At 40.0% G+C, this 14,941-nt stretch overlaps 1 protein-coding gene across 6 annotated transcripts in view; it reads right to left on the reverse strand.

Moving 5' to 3' along the window:
* LOC129733826 (uncharacterized) overlaps positions 1–14,941 on the reverse strand; it is a 154,881-nt gene that overhangs the window by 94,915 nt on the left and 45,025 nt on the right. For 3 of the 6 annotated variants that reach the window (XM_055695349.1, XM_055695347.1, XM_055695348.1), the window contains exon 3: positions 9,531–9,571. The exons of the other annotated variants lie outside the window; for them this stretch is intronic. The gene's annotated coding sequence lies outside the window, so the exon portion shown is untranslated. The remainder of the gene's footprint in view (positions 1–9,530; positions 9,572–14,941) is intronic. 6 annotated transcript variants of the gene reach the window in all.

Below are 14,941 nucleotides of genomic sequence, written 5' to 3' on the forward strand. Positions count from 1 at the left end.
ATGTTCCTACCACATTAATCCTCTAGTGCCAAAGTTAATTTTTCGACGGACTTCGGTAAAATCACTATGAATCTTTATAAATATGTTTAAAGTATTTATTGAAGCTTTTTAGAGGTTTGACTAAAGCCCGTCTAAAAGCGGCACTGAGCACTAGAGGGTTAATTGTGACAGGTTATTTGACTAATACCAAATCAAATCGTACGCTCCACTATGGACCAAATGTTCACCTTGCAACAAATTCTCGATTTCAACTTGCAATCTCTGTTTATACACTTCAGAGCGTCAAGGTAACCGGTGAGATATCGAACGCTTTCGTGATGTTAGATGGTTAGAACCCTACTTCACGATGTCAAACTTATTGTTCAACGTCGCATTGAAAGAAGCTATCGACATCTTTGGTATTAAACCTAGAGCGGTTGAAGAGACCGTTGGACCTCTCAAGAAGAAAACGGCGAGAGTAGGGATTGTCATAAACTCTGACAAAACGCAGCCTGCAAACTCGTACAAAATTTGCCCTTTAAAACATTGATCCTCCCGGTGACCCTTTTCGGCGAGCTCTTAGTGTTTTCGAGCGTAGGATCCTGCGTTTAATCCTTGCTGGTAAACTGCAAAAATATGTGTTGCGCAGGCGCATGAACCATAAAGTGTATCAGGCATACAGATCATCGGATATAGTCAAGCAGATAAAACATGGCAGGCTTCAATTCTTTGTCTTGCAACAAACGTACAATGTCCAAAGAGCCCCCCTTTGAGGGGCCGTGTTCACGCGTGGGAACTAGCGTTTATTAAGAAAACCGTGACAATCAACGTCGCATACTATGAGACCGAGGTTCTGGAAAAAAATGTGGCTCTGTGGTCTTGCAACAGGAAGAAGCACCAGTCTTCAAGGCGAATATTGTCCGCGAGGTCTCGGGGGAATTTGATTGATTTTCTCAATAAAACTTCGTGGCCTCCGGTACTGGAGCGATAACCAATCTGCCGCCGCAATAAAATCGTAATAAAATAGTGCGTAATAAAATCTTGCGCATTCATCACGAGAACAAGGATCTCTCGCATCGTTCACAACCGCGTATTTGGGGCCTTCAACCGAAACCCGAACGCCTCCGTTCGGGATGTGGCTAAGAAGCTGCACCTAAGCCGAAGTTGTGTCCAGAAGGCCAAAACTAAGGCTGGGCTTCGAACGTTCAAGGTACAAAAGGCCCCTAATCGCGACGAGAAGCAGAACAAGTCCGCCAAAACCCGTGCCAGGAAGTTGTACCTCAACATGCTGACGAAAGTGGAATGCTGCATCATGGACAACGAAACATATGTGAAGGCCGACTTCAAACCCCGGCAACCTGTTTTTCACGGCCAAGGATAAGTTCAGCGTTCCGGAGCATGTCCGCACTCAGAAGATGTCCAAATTTGCGAGGAAATTCCTGGTTTGGCAAGCCATCTGCACGTGCGGAAAGCGGAGTGCCTCTTTCGTGACCCAGGACACGATGAACGGACAGCTGTACATGAAAGAGTGCCTCCAGAAGCGACTGCTTTCTCTCCTAAAGGCCCACAACGTCCCAACAATCTTCTGGCCGGATTCGACCTCATGCCACTACTCCAAGGACGTGCTGAAGTGGTATGCGGACAATAAGGTCAATTTCGTGCCGAAAATGTTCAACCCTCCCAACACTCCGGAGCTCCGCCTCATCGACTGGGCGATTATGAAGCAGCACCTTCTTACACAACCTAAGGTAGTGAAGACGGTCGAGGAACTGAAGAAAGTATGGGTTTACATGCAAAAACGGTTGATTCACAGGTTGTGCACAATCTTATGGCCGGGGTTAAGGCCAAGATGCGGGCATTTGCGTATGAACTGTAAATAAAATACGAGTAAAATGGTAAAATGAAGTTTAATAGTTATTTTTCAATCCCTGAAAATTTGATGGCAATCGGATGAAAACTCGAATTTTGCGAATCAATTTTGTGTGTGGCAATTTCATCGTGGACACCCTTTATGTAAGCCTTGCTAAAGTAAGTTACTTGCTTACGAAAATTTATCCAGATGTAATCAGGTTCAGGTTCAGGTGGTGTCGATTTCCTTCGCTGGGTGATTTGGCTGCTTTTTGCCGCGTTTTGCCACCTGTGTATAGCCGCGATTCTCCTCAAGTTTAATGACTCTAATAGCGGTCCGTGTTTGGTGTCCGTTATGCTGATCCGTTGTTTTGTCATTGGTGTGGCTCGATTGATGTGCCACGCGGTTGCTCTCGCTGTTTGTATACTAGTTGCTTTTGTTGTCGGTGGTGTATTTCAAACTACGTCCAGTTTGTCCATGCTTCTAGCTAACTTGAATGCGCGCTTGCGTTCCCTCCTTTTTAGCATCGAGTATAGTGTAAGCATAAGTTGTATAATTACCGTAGCTGTAATGATGTATATCAGAATTTCGTGGTTCTCGAGTAATTCACTATGGTATCCTTGCGTGTTTACTATGCTTATCTGTGGGTCTCCGTTATGTGAGACTGACGATTTAGAGTTCTTTGTTCCCATTTTGTTACTGGGTTTAGTAAGCTATGCCTATGATTTGTCCGCCTATTTGGTTTTTGTTTGCTTCATGGTGGGTCATAATCCCCATCCTAGTGAAGATTATTAAGTGACCGGTTATTGTTGGTAACAATACTGCTGCCCACTTTGTCAGTTCATTTTTCTTAGTAGATATTGTTTCCATGAACGCACTAAAGTTCGTCGCACTTTTGTTGACTTGCACTAAGTTTTCGTGTTTTTCTTGCACTAGGTGTTCTTCTTGTAGTGTTTTAATAAGTTTTTTCACATGTACATTGTCTTCTAATTTTACGAGGGTGCCCGTTTGGCGAGCCTCTTCCAATTTGATTAGCGTATTCTTTACTAATACAGCCATCTTGGGTTATCCATGGTAATGGTGTTGCTGCGAGGCACTGATTCTGGTATCCATTCTGCTTAGTTTGTAGCACTGCTGTGTATCCACAGTTAAGTATAAATTTTTGTAACCAGTCCCTCAAAGTTCACTTACACAGATTTCTGATTTTCGTTTCACTTCTTGATGGCCCACTCTTTTTTTGGTGTTTCCATTCTTCATAAAGGCGCAGTTTTTGTCACTTAATTGATGCTTTTCTAAATTGTATGTTATCTCGCACTTTATCAATTTTAGTTTTTTTTTTTTTACGCACCTCTTCTTATGCGCAAGTGTCCGCGACTATTCTGCTGTTTTTCTTCCTTAAAACTTTTATTTTCAGCTACAGGAATTAACACTGTTCGCGCGTTTCGCGAACTTCTCTGCAATCCGGTGATTTGCAGGTTTTTAACCGACGGTCGCCATTTAGGATATTTGCATCCTAATTTGGATTTCTTTAGTTAGCGATGGCTGGCTGGGAAAACCCAGTCAGGTCGCAATAAACAGACTCTTTTGAGTGGTCGATGGGCCAATTGGACTAGGTCCGAAAGCGTCGAGCTCTTAAGTCAGGATATTGTAAGATTTGTGGTGACATCAGTTGATGTCTTAAGGTGTCAAAAGCAATTTGACGTTCTGCTGTCCATTCGAAGGTTATATTTTTTTTCATTAATTGATTTAAGGGATTGGCAATTTGAGCAAAATCTTTAATAAATTTGCGATAGTAGTTGCAAAATGCAACAAATCTGCGCACGTCGTCAGCGTTTTTAGGAACAGGGTAATTTCTAATGGTTTCGAATTTTGAATCATCAGGCAATATTCCTTTATCCGTTATTTTGTGACCTAGGTAAGTCACTTCGGTTTTAAAAAATTTACATTTTGCGAGATTTAGTTTTAGCTCGTATTGTCTCAAGCGGTCGAATACTACTTTTAAATTTTGCAAGTGGTGCCTCTCAGAGCATCCGATTACGACTATGTCGTCGATATAAATGAAAGCACGCTCTGGCGTGAGTCCAGCCATTGCGATTGTCATCATCCTTTGGAAACTGTTTGGGCTAATATTTAGTCCGAATGGCAGTCTTTTAAATTGGTAATGCCCTGAATTTGTTGAAAATGCTGTACATCGTCTGGAATCCTTATCTAATGGGATTTGGTGAAAGCCAGACATTAAATCTAGTGTACTAAAATATTTAGCTCTACCGAGTTGATCCAAAATGCTGTCTATTCTCGGCAAAGGGAATTTATCTGGCAAAATTTTTTTGTTTAGTTGGCGAAAATCAATAACCAGACGCCATTTCTTGTCTGAATCCTCCGATTTCTTTGGTACTAAAAGTATCGGTGAATTGTATGACGAAACTGAGGGTTCTATTATTTCCTCTTTTAGCAAGTTTTTTATTTGTTTTTCGATTTCCTCTCCTTGCGCGTGTATTGTTTTGTAGTTTGGTATGTATACAGGAACTTTATCATTTACATTGATGTCCTGTGTGTAAAAATTATTAGTTGACAATCTGTCTCCCGGTAAGCAAAAAATGTCTTCGTAGTCAATTATTAGTTTTTCGAGTTCGTTTCTCGTGTTTCCGGGAATTGGTCCGGATTGAAGTTCGCTCAGTATTGTTTTTCTTCTTTTTTGTTTATTGGTTGCTTGTTTCTTTGTATTCAGGGGTTCGAAATCTTTAAGTGGTTTTAATTCGGGTTTGAAATTTGAATATGCAATGTATACTTCTTTGTTGGTGGTGTTGATAAATTGAAAAATAGGCTGTTTTGCTGATATAATTGTACTTCCGCAGAAAATTCCTGGTTGAATTTCCTGTGATAGTGCCACCATGTCTTCTGTTAAATTTATGCTCGGGATGTAGCGTACTACTTCGTGTCGGGGTGGGAGAAAAATGTTTTGTTGGAAATTATCTTCTATTGGGATTTCAACATCATGATTATTTATTGAAAACGTGAGCAACCATGGCTCATAATCTATTTTGCATCTATGTGTCGCTAGAAAATCTCTTCCTATAATTCCGTTATATTTACTTATATTCTAAATGGTGCTTGGAATAAGTCCATTACACAGACTAAAGCAGGTATTAGACAAAGCAAGTATTTGCTATCGTCTACTGCCTGTTTAATATTCGAATAGGAGGTAATTTTGGAACCTCTTCTTGTGAATCGATATACATACCTAAGTAAATAACTTGGTAAACAGCTAGCTCTGCTGGTCCAGTTGATAAACCTGAAATGGTGGTCCATAGCATACTGACCAACAACTCCCACCCCTTCCTCCACGTGGTACCGACTGGAATACCGGCAGCCAAGAAAATAACCGGTGGAAACTGGGTCGTATGCAGGCAGATAAGGATTGCTCGTTGAAGAGTTTCGGCAACACAGCTGTCATTCTCATGAACGACTGGCCGCCATTTTTCTTCATACAAATTTGTTCAAACGTGTTACGTACAAGCACTACAAAGCGACTGGGGAGGATGGCTAAGCTGCCGAACTTTTCAAGGTCAGGATCTAGCGGTTGTATAGGGCAATTCATCAGATTAATTTGAGGGTATGGTCTCAGTAGAAACTATATGAAGGGACATAAATTCGACTCTAGCAACTATTGATCGAGGTTTTTTTACTTCACTGTAAAAAGTTCTCTTTCGTATCCTGTGTGAATAAAAGTGTGGTTTTCGAGATGTTAACTTGCAGACACGTCATCTTTTTATAGACTTCAGGGTGGTGTACGATTTAGTGAACCGCAACGAATTTTTTTTTTTGTTCACGCAACATTTATTTGACACGGCACAATACAAATTAATGTTTTACGGAGCCAATTAAATCTAATGCCTTATAGTCTAGAATATCTTATAATCTAAAGGCAAATTCTTTACCCTCGCTGCCGACTACGAGCTGAAACTAAATCTAATACTAAAACTAACATGGTTTTTTTTTTGTTTCGCTGTTAAATTGGCACCTTGATGCTCTTCAAGTAGCTATAAACATGTAGCATGTATGGCAAGTTTAGCTGAGCGAGAATATCACGAACTGGCACATAGGGCTGTACTCCTCGGGCCCTGAGGGTATCCAAAAGTAGAGATCTGGCGCCGCAGAATTCAGCACACACCCAAACCACGTGTTCAATGTCTTGATACCCCAATCCACAAACGCAATGATTACTGCTCGCCAGCCCAATACGCAAGAGATGTGCATCTAGCCCGTAGTGGTTGGACATAATCCGAGACATCATGCGAATGAAATCTCGTCCTACATCCAACCCCCGAAACCAAGGTGCATCGGAAAATGCATCGCATTTATGCTTATTAATCAAAACTTTAAATGAATCAATTTTGGGGATGATACTTCTACAATTCCACTGTAAAATAGAGATAGAATCCTTCATCTCAGCCGATGAATTAGCCATCGAAGAATACGATCGCTGCAAGGAGGGGCCATTTAGCAGTCAACTGCTTCAAAAACGTTTTAACTGTTGGTAGAAATGCCAGCAGAAGACTTTTAAGAGGATCAGTTATGTTGAAATTTTCAAAAATGCAGTCCACATTATTTGAAAACTTCAGCAGTCCAGATTCTGGCTGAATCTTGGACGAAAAAGAAGGAACAGTTGGGTTTTTTGATGTTCCTGGAAGTGCCGGAAACTCCTTACTTGAATTCAGTTTTGCCAATCCCGGAGGAGTTTGCTTCGGATTTTCTACAGCACTTTTTTGTTTTTTAGTATCAGTCACTTCAGATGGAGACCTTCTCTGTCCTTTCCTAGGAAGCCTAGGAGAAGAAAGGTTTTTCCTCTTCTTAGATTTCCCGGGTTCAACAAAAGAAGATTCCCCAACTGAATCGTCAGAATCAGACTCATCGGACGGCAAGACCTCGAAGAGATTCGGGGAAACCAGTTTGGTGGCAGCGGCCTCTTTGAGCATTTCTGCGAAAGTGCGCTTAGAGCGCTCTTTCAGAGACCGCTTGATCTTGTCTTGGCGCTGTTTGTACGCGGGACATGCAGACAGCTCATGCGGAGTCTGCCCACAATAAAGGCACTTTTCAGCACCTAAGTTGCTCTCCGCACTTGCCACATCGTGCTTTATTGCCACAGTGGGAGGCCGTATGGCCCAACTGTTTGCACTTGAGGCAATTCATTACCCGCGGTACAAACAAGCGCACGGGCAGACGCACCCTGTCCACGAGCACATAGCTCGGCAGAGCAGACCCGGCGAAAGTCACGCAAAAAGAGTCTGAAGGGGTGTAAGTTTTTACACCTTTGTCGAGCGATACTGAATGTAATTGCTTACATTCAAGTATCTTGGCAGGTTCAAGGCTAGAATCCTTGAAAAGGCCTTTTCCAGTCTTCAACAGGTCCTCGACAGTCAGACTTGATTCGCTGACCACACCGTCAATCTCAACTACGCGAGCTGGAATGTACACGTGGTACTCCCGCGTGAAGAGCTCACAAGCAGCAATCTCGTTTGCTTGCTTGAGGTCGGACACCAAAACACGCAGCTTATTCGGGCGTACTTTGGTAATTTCAGTCACGGCTGTAAACCGTGCCAGATCTTTACATATTTGCATTGTGTTCAATGCTTTCACTTTCGACCGGAAAAATACAGCCCCAATACCAACTTTGCCCTCCGGATACTGCTTAAGCCGATGGGTTGCTTCCTGCGGGGTTCCATTCTTAACTCTTGGAACTTTGTATCCGGGAGGGCTAGGCGGTAGAACGAGCGGGTTTTCATCCCCGCGTTCGTCGTCCATGTTGGACGCGTGAGCCACACCACAAAATGCCCATCAACAAATAATGTTGTAGAAAAAAAAACCAAGAAAAAAAAAACTACTTATCTTCTGCAGCCGCTCTCCACCGCAATCAGCGCACGGGCGATTCCAATCTCCAATCCTTCACACAAGAGTCCGCTAGCAAAAGCTGCAGCCGCTCCAGCCACACAGCAGCACCAGTACAGCCAAACAGCAGTACGCCGGGTACTGGATCTCTCGCAGTAGCGACCAACGTACAGTCTGTGCCGTACGGTAGCAGTAGGCGATGATGCGTTCTTTTGTCTTCAATAGACGACGGCAACGAGCAGCAGTGCACACGCAATACAATGCACGGTGACCTTGAAGGCGATTAACTGGTCGGCACTATCGAGATCGAAATGAAATTGCGACCGAACACGACGAGAGCACAACTCGGAATGAACCGCAACGAATTGTAAGATTATGTTGAAAAATGTTTCTCCAACAAAACTGATACGTGCGACTCTTGACGGTTTCACATCAAGCGTCAGGACAGCGGGTAAGTTTCTGAAGAAAGACTCTCAAACTTGCTATTTAACATTGCCTGGCTGCTATATGAAGAGCAAGCTTCGTGGAAGACATAGAAATCATCGGAGTTAATTGTAAAGCTGTGGAGAAGGGCTGTCACAACGAAGTAGTAATGAAAAGAGGTAAAGAGATAACGAAGTGAGGTGCAAGGTGTGGATACGGATTGCTGTACGCTGATCCTCCCGGTGGTGCTCTACGGACATGGATCGTTAAGTGGAAACCGATCAGCGAGCGCTCGCGGTCCTCGAGCGTAGAATCCTGCGATCCATACTCGGTGCCAAGCTAGAAACATGACGTTGTGTCATGTTCATCTTTTTTGGTCTTTCTGTGATTATTTTCATCTATCCTTTTCTTATCATTTTTCGATATTTTCGTAATATTTTTCGTTTCTATCACTTACGTCTTATTCATTGTTATCATCATGTTTGACATATATGCACTTTTTGATATTTTGCCACTTTTTATCTAAATGAATAATTATTCTATGTTATTTCTCTATTAACGACATTGTTTGCATTAGTTTAAATAGTTTCAACGCATCGTAAAATAATTAGAAAAAAAAAACCAAAAAACTATTCCTTCCCCGTCTTGTAAAATTTTATATCACAGAACCGAAGCTTTCACGATTTTATTTTCTAATTTTGTTTTATTTTATGTTCATCATTCGAGAAGGATTAAAAATAAATGAAACACTAAAATTAGTCTGGTCCGCAACGCCTGTCTTCCATTAACGCTCTGGTTGGTGCATGGTCCGGCAGCCTGAATCAGTAGAAGAGTTCGAAAAACTCTTCTCCAGCTCTGTCCTTGTTGTTATGATGGTCAAGGCCAGTCGTACCATCAACTGGATGACAGTTTCGGTAATTAAACTAGTTTTTTTTTAAATTTTTGAAATCAAAATTCATCAATAAAAGATCGGTGGTTACAGAACAAGTTTTTTTTTCTGCTCATCAGTAATCCGTCAAAAGATTCACGCAACCGTGAACGTTTCGGTAGACTGCCACTCGACATTTCACTCTCCTGCTGTCACAGCGTCTGTCTCGGGTGGACGCTGATCTGAGCGACGATAATAAAGCGATGCTTAATCATGTATCAATTTGGAGGTAACTTTACGATGCCATGAACAATTAACGCAAGTCCACTTATCAGTCCAGTCGGTGTTAAAATGTCAATTCAAAAAAAAACCTGTTATTCCGGTGTGAAAAAATTAAGACATATAAATGTCAATTAATCATTAACGATTACTGGCGTTGAAACATGATAGCGAAGGCTGATGGCACCCTGTGCGCGTTAGTTATCTCTTCTTGTGGTCAATTTTGTTGTCTTTTCTTGTACTTACTCTGTTTGATTCCGAAGAAGGCGCCTTCCGAGGATGATATGCTAAAAAAAAAAGAAACTGGTAAATAAACCCATTTTTATCGAATTTGATCTTATTTATGGGTTGTCACAGCAAGGTGCGTAACATGAGATGGAATAAGTCTCCAACCAAATGTCAAAAGTGGCGATCGTAAATAAATTGATCGAACCGTATTAATCGAAAATATGAATATTGAGCGTCTTCGAATATGATGCCTCCCATAAAAGGTTAACTATCATCATCTTAAATCGCACTGAAATGCCAGCAGAACTGCAGGCTGGTAGTGATAATGGCTATTAATCAGTCAGTTAGTGGATACTAATTGATATACAATCGGCGCGGCTCTATTGGTGACTGATGTTAATTGATTTAACAGCCCAAGACACGCGCTTCTTGCCTACAGTCATAAATATATTTGCACCCGAAAGACACGATTCGCCTGGCCGAAAACTGGCCAAATTGTGATGCGACAATCTGCAACACAATGTAAACAAATAGGCGACTGCAGATGCTATAAAGCCACAACTTACTCTGGAAGCATTCATTTGCATTGACAAAAAAACACTTCGACACACCTCGACAGGAACATACCGATTGAAGTTTGGTTCAAAAGATCTGCATCCGAATGCATGAAAAAGGCAAAAAACATCTGTTTTGTATAATTTGATTTGAATTAAGTTTCGACTAATTTTATAATCAGCAAATAAAATTGAGTCAATAAAAAATTGCGGGTGATTATTGATGCATTTATAATTTAAAGACTTGCTGCTGACTTTGGATGTAGATTTTATTTTTCACTCATTACTCTTTACTTTTTACTCTTTCCTCTTTACTCTTTACTCTTTACTCTTTACTCTTTACTCTTTACTCTTTACTCTTTACTCTTTACTCTTTACTCTTTACTCTTTACTTTTTACTCTTTACTCTTTACTCTTTACTCTTTACTCTTTACTCTTTACTCTTTACTCTTTACTCTTTACTCTTTACTCTTTACTCTTTACTCTTTACTCTTTACTCTTTACTCTTTACTCTTTACTCTTTACTCTTTACTCTTTACTCTTTACTCTTTACTCTTTACTCTTTACTCTTTACTCTTTACTCTTTACTCTTTACTCTTTACTCTTTACTTTTTACTCTTTACTCTTTACTCTTTACTCTTTACTCTTTACTCTTTACTCTTTACTCTTTACTCTTTACTCTTTACTCTTTACTCTTTACTCTTTACTCTTTACTCTTTACTCTTTACTCTTTACTCTTTACTCTTTACTCTTTAGTCTTTACTCTTTACTCTTTACTCTTTACTCTTTACTCTTTACTCTTTACTCTTTACTCTTTACTCTTTACTCTTTACTCTTTACTCTTTACTCTTTACTCTTTACTCTTTACTCTTTACTCTTTACTCTTTACTCTTTACTCTTTACTCTTTACTCTTTACTCTTTACTCTTTACTCTTTACTCTTTACTCTTTACTCTTCACTCTTTACTCTTTACTCTTTACTCTTTACTCTTTACTCTTTACTCTTTACTCTTTACTCTTTACTCTTTACTCTTTACTCTTTACTCTTTACTCTTTACTCTTTACTCTTTACTCTTTACTCTTTACTCTTTGCTCTTTACTCTTTACTGTTTACTCTTTACTCTTTACTCTTTACTCTTTACTCTTTACTCTTTACTCTTTACTCTTTACTCTTTACTCTTCACTCTTTACTCTTTACTCTTTACTCTTTACTCTTTACTCTTTACTCTTTACTCTTTACTCTTTACTCTTTACTCTTTACTCTTTACTCTTTACTCTTTACTCTTTACTCTTTACTCTTTACTCTTTACTCTTTACTCTTTACTCTTTACTCTTTACTCTTTACTCTTTACTCTTTACTCTTTACTCTTTACGCTTTACTCTTTACTCTTTACTTTTTACTCTTTACTCTTTACTCTTTACTCTTTACTCTTTACTCTTTACTCTTTACTCTTTACTCTTTACTCTTTACTCTTTACTCTTTACTCTTTACTCTTTACTCTTTACTCTTTACTCTTTACTCTTTACTCTTTACTCTTTACTCTTTACTCTTTACTCTTTACTCTTTACTCTTTACTCTTTACTCTTTACTCTTTACTCTTTACTCTTTACTCTTTACTCTTTACTCTTTACTCTTTACTCTTTACTCTTTACTCTTTACTCTTTACTCTTTACTCTTTACTCTTTACTCTTTACTCTTTACTCTTTACTCTTTACTCTTTACTCTTTACTCTTTACTCTTTACTCTTTACTCTTTACTCTTTACTCTTTACTCTTTACTCTTTACTCTTTACTCTTTACTCTTTACTCTTTACTCTTTACTCTTTACTCTTTACTCTTTACTCTTTACACTTTACACTTTAGCCTTCTGTTCTTGAAAGTTGTTTGAAAAGTTCAATTGAAGGCCAGAAGAGCAGTGGTTTTCTTCTCGATGAATGGATGATGACATTCAGACTATAGATTACCCACTTGTGTTATACTTTTGTCACATTATTTATTGTCGTATTATCATAATCCTCGTTTGTTTTGCTTATTCCTACTCAATGCTTAAGCGGTATAAACAAATTTTACTCTCTAACTCTATTCTTTAGCTAGCTACGAACACAAATGCATCTTCCTCCCATCGCATTTGTTTGCACTGTGGTGCTTTTCCAAGTGGCATCAAATGCCGACCTCAGATCCCGCAGTCGTTTGCATATATTTGACGGACATTAATCCAATCTGTATAGTGGATTTCTCGTCGATACTGGGGTGACTACGCATAGCCTTGACCGTGACGGAACGCATTCCGTAGTTTGGTCTGAAATTAAATTTTTCGAGCAGTCAAAAAAATTTACAGAAAGTCGAACGAACGGTGACGAACAAAAACCTGACCATAGCCAGTACAGAATATCACTTCCCACCCATCGCCAGTCCGTGCTGATGTCCAAAGGAACAGCAGGAATATGGAGATTGGTTGCGCTGCAGAAAACCAGTCCTTCTCCTGCGACGAGACGACGAAGCTTGGTTCGAAATGTCAGCACACCAACAGGTTATTAGGATAGCGCAATGATGAGAACATGTTTACCGGAGGCTGCCGGTGATGAATAGTTCTGGCGGGAATTTAATTTTTTCTGGCCCTAGAATAGTCCCTGTAATGGTTCGCAGCGCTCTCCCACGGTAAAGCTAATCGCCAACTTACTTTGAACAAACTTGCTTATTTAAAGTTTGACATCGACATTCAAAGTGAAGCAATAAATCTTTCTTTAGACTGAATTCGTTTTCTCAGTGTTCAATTGTGAACAGAGGCAAAACCGTTGAGGATTAAAGAACACTTGTATTTATATCTTTATCAGCGGTAAGGACACTTTGTTCATGATGAACTGCCTCCATTTGGAAGGAGATTACTAGTAAACCAGTATGAAATACAAGGATAATAGAAAAGACCGCTTTCAGTTTAACTAAAGTCCAAGACAAGGAAAAAGTTGTAACTGTATGAATTTGACACATCATACATCACTTCAGCTTATCAATCACACGTGTAAAATAAAATGATTTCATTCAAGTCGTGAATATACATGCGAAATGACAATGATCGCACAGAAATGATTATTCAACCTAAATAAGCAGATTGTTTAGCTTCAAACTCCATGCGAACTCCATGTTAGATCATCATAAAACGTCTAACAGTTTATGCCATTTCCCTAGGCAGACAAATGTCAACGAGCGAAACGGCTTCCTAACTGTTTGAAATGTGCTCAGCTCGATCGTTGGTCTGTTGGCTCATTTGTTTCTAAAGCAAATATTTAACTTGTTAAATCACCGCAGAATTAGGACCCGTTATTTGGTGCGCCGCGCTCCGGACGGGATCGATTTCAGTTGGTTTGCCTCGATCGCATTGCTTTCACCGAATACCGCCGCGACTGAAGATCCACGCTTGACGTATGCAAAAATTCCTCCTCATCACCTACTCACAACACGATGACATTATTGCGCAGATTAAATTAAAATCACTGGGATATATCAATCGCTTCAATTTTGCTCGATTCTTTACTATACAACAACCGAAAACCATCCGAATAAATCACCAACACATCCAGAAGAAGCTGGTTGCGATTTTGTGACGTCTCTCCACCCAAGCCCGTTAACACGATAATTCCTTCTAGAATCCATTTCTAAATCCCATCTGGTTGGCATTACAACCGCCGAAATATTTATTCAGCAATAAAACATACCATGCCATTTTGACAGCACGACTACCGATTCGATCGTGATCAGATCGGAACTGTCAGCCAAAGACGGAGTTCGGGCTCGAAGCACGAGTTGCCAAACTTATGTTAAGCAGCGGCTACCCGATTGTCAATTACCTTTTTATCTGTCTGGGGTTAGTTTTCATTCTAAGAAACCTACAACTGGTCATGCGAGAACAAGTTTAGCAATCTCTATATTGGGATGTTTCGAGAAGCGAAGGGAAAGTTGTTTAATGCCAGTTTTATCAGATATTTAGTAACAACAACAAACTAATAACTAAGCACTAAAGTTTCATTTTGCAGCGCACTGGGCAGGACTCTCAGTATGAACGTTTCAAAACAAGTTCATCCCTTCGAATTGTTCAGATTGGTATACCCAACGCAAACGGGGAACATTTTATTACTTTAGGGTAATTTTTTATTACTTATTGTGTCTTATGACTGCGCATTATACACAAATAGTAATAACCGAAAAGTAACAAAAAATATGACGGGCACACGCTTGTATGTGTTTCTGCAGGAGAACATACAGCCAAGCACCGCAGTGCATGTGTTAGCAAGACTTCACTCGTTGCATTTGTATTTGTATTGATGCAACGATCAGATTCATTTTTGCTTCCCTTCATCCCCACATAATGAGAATCTCAACCGTCAACCTCAAATGTCTAATTAGAAACACTTTCGTTTCGTCCCCCAGTGTTTACATGAAATGAAAATATGTTATACTGTCTGAACAGAGTTGCCGAAGTTGCGAATATTGTTCTGGATGGGCACGAGATTTGTATTTTCAAACAGGTGCAAATGAGTTTCCATGAACCAATGAGTATGTGTTTTGAAGAGCTTGCAAGAAAGCGAATGTTTTTGTTTTTCTCTAACGCAGTTTACAGATCGTGATGTCATTTAAAGACGCATTTCAAATCTTTGGAATCATCAACGTTTGCATACTCTATGACGGGGAAAATGCTGCTTGGCAGCTCTTGTCATATTCTTCCTCTACTCCGTATGCATACAACGAGCGAACTAATACACGCTCACCGGATGAATTGGAGATTGAAGAAACTTGTAACATGTGCAACATATGCGACGGTGTGTGATTTTTTTTTTTAACTTGAGATGGAAAGGGAGCAGTTTATGACAGAAAAAATCTT

The sequence above is a fragment of the Wyeomyia smithii genome, chromosome 1, assembly GCF_029784165.1.
Source record: "Wyeomyia smithii strain HCP4-BCI-WySm-NY-G18 chromosome 1, ASM2978416v1, whole genome shotgun sequence".
In the NCBI taxonomy this organism is placed as follows: domain Eukaryota; kingdom Metazoa; phylum Arthropoda; class Insecta; order Diptera; family Culicidae; genus Wyeomyia; species Wyeomyia smithii.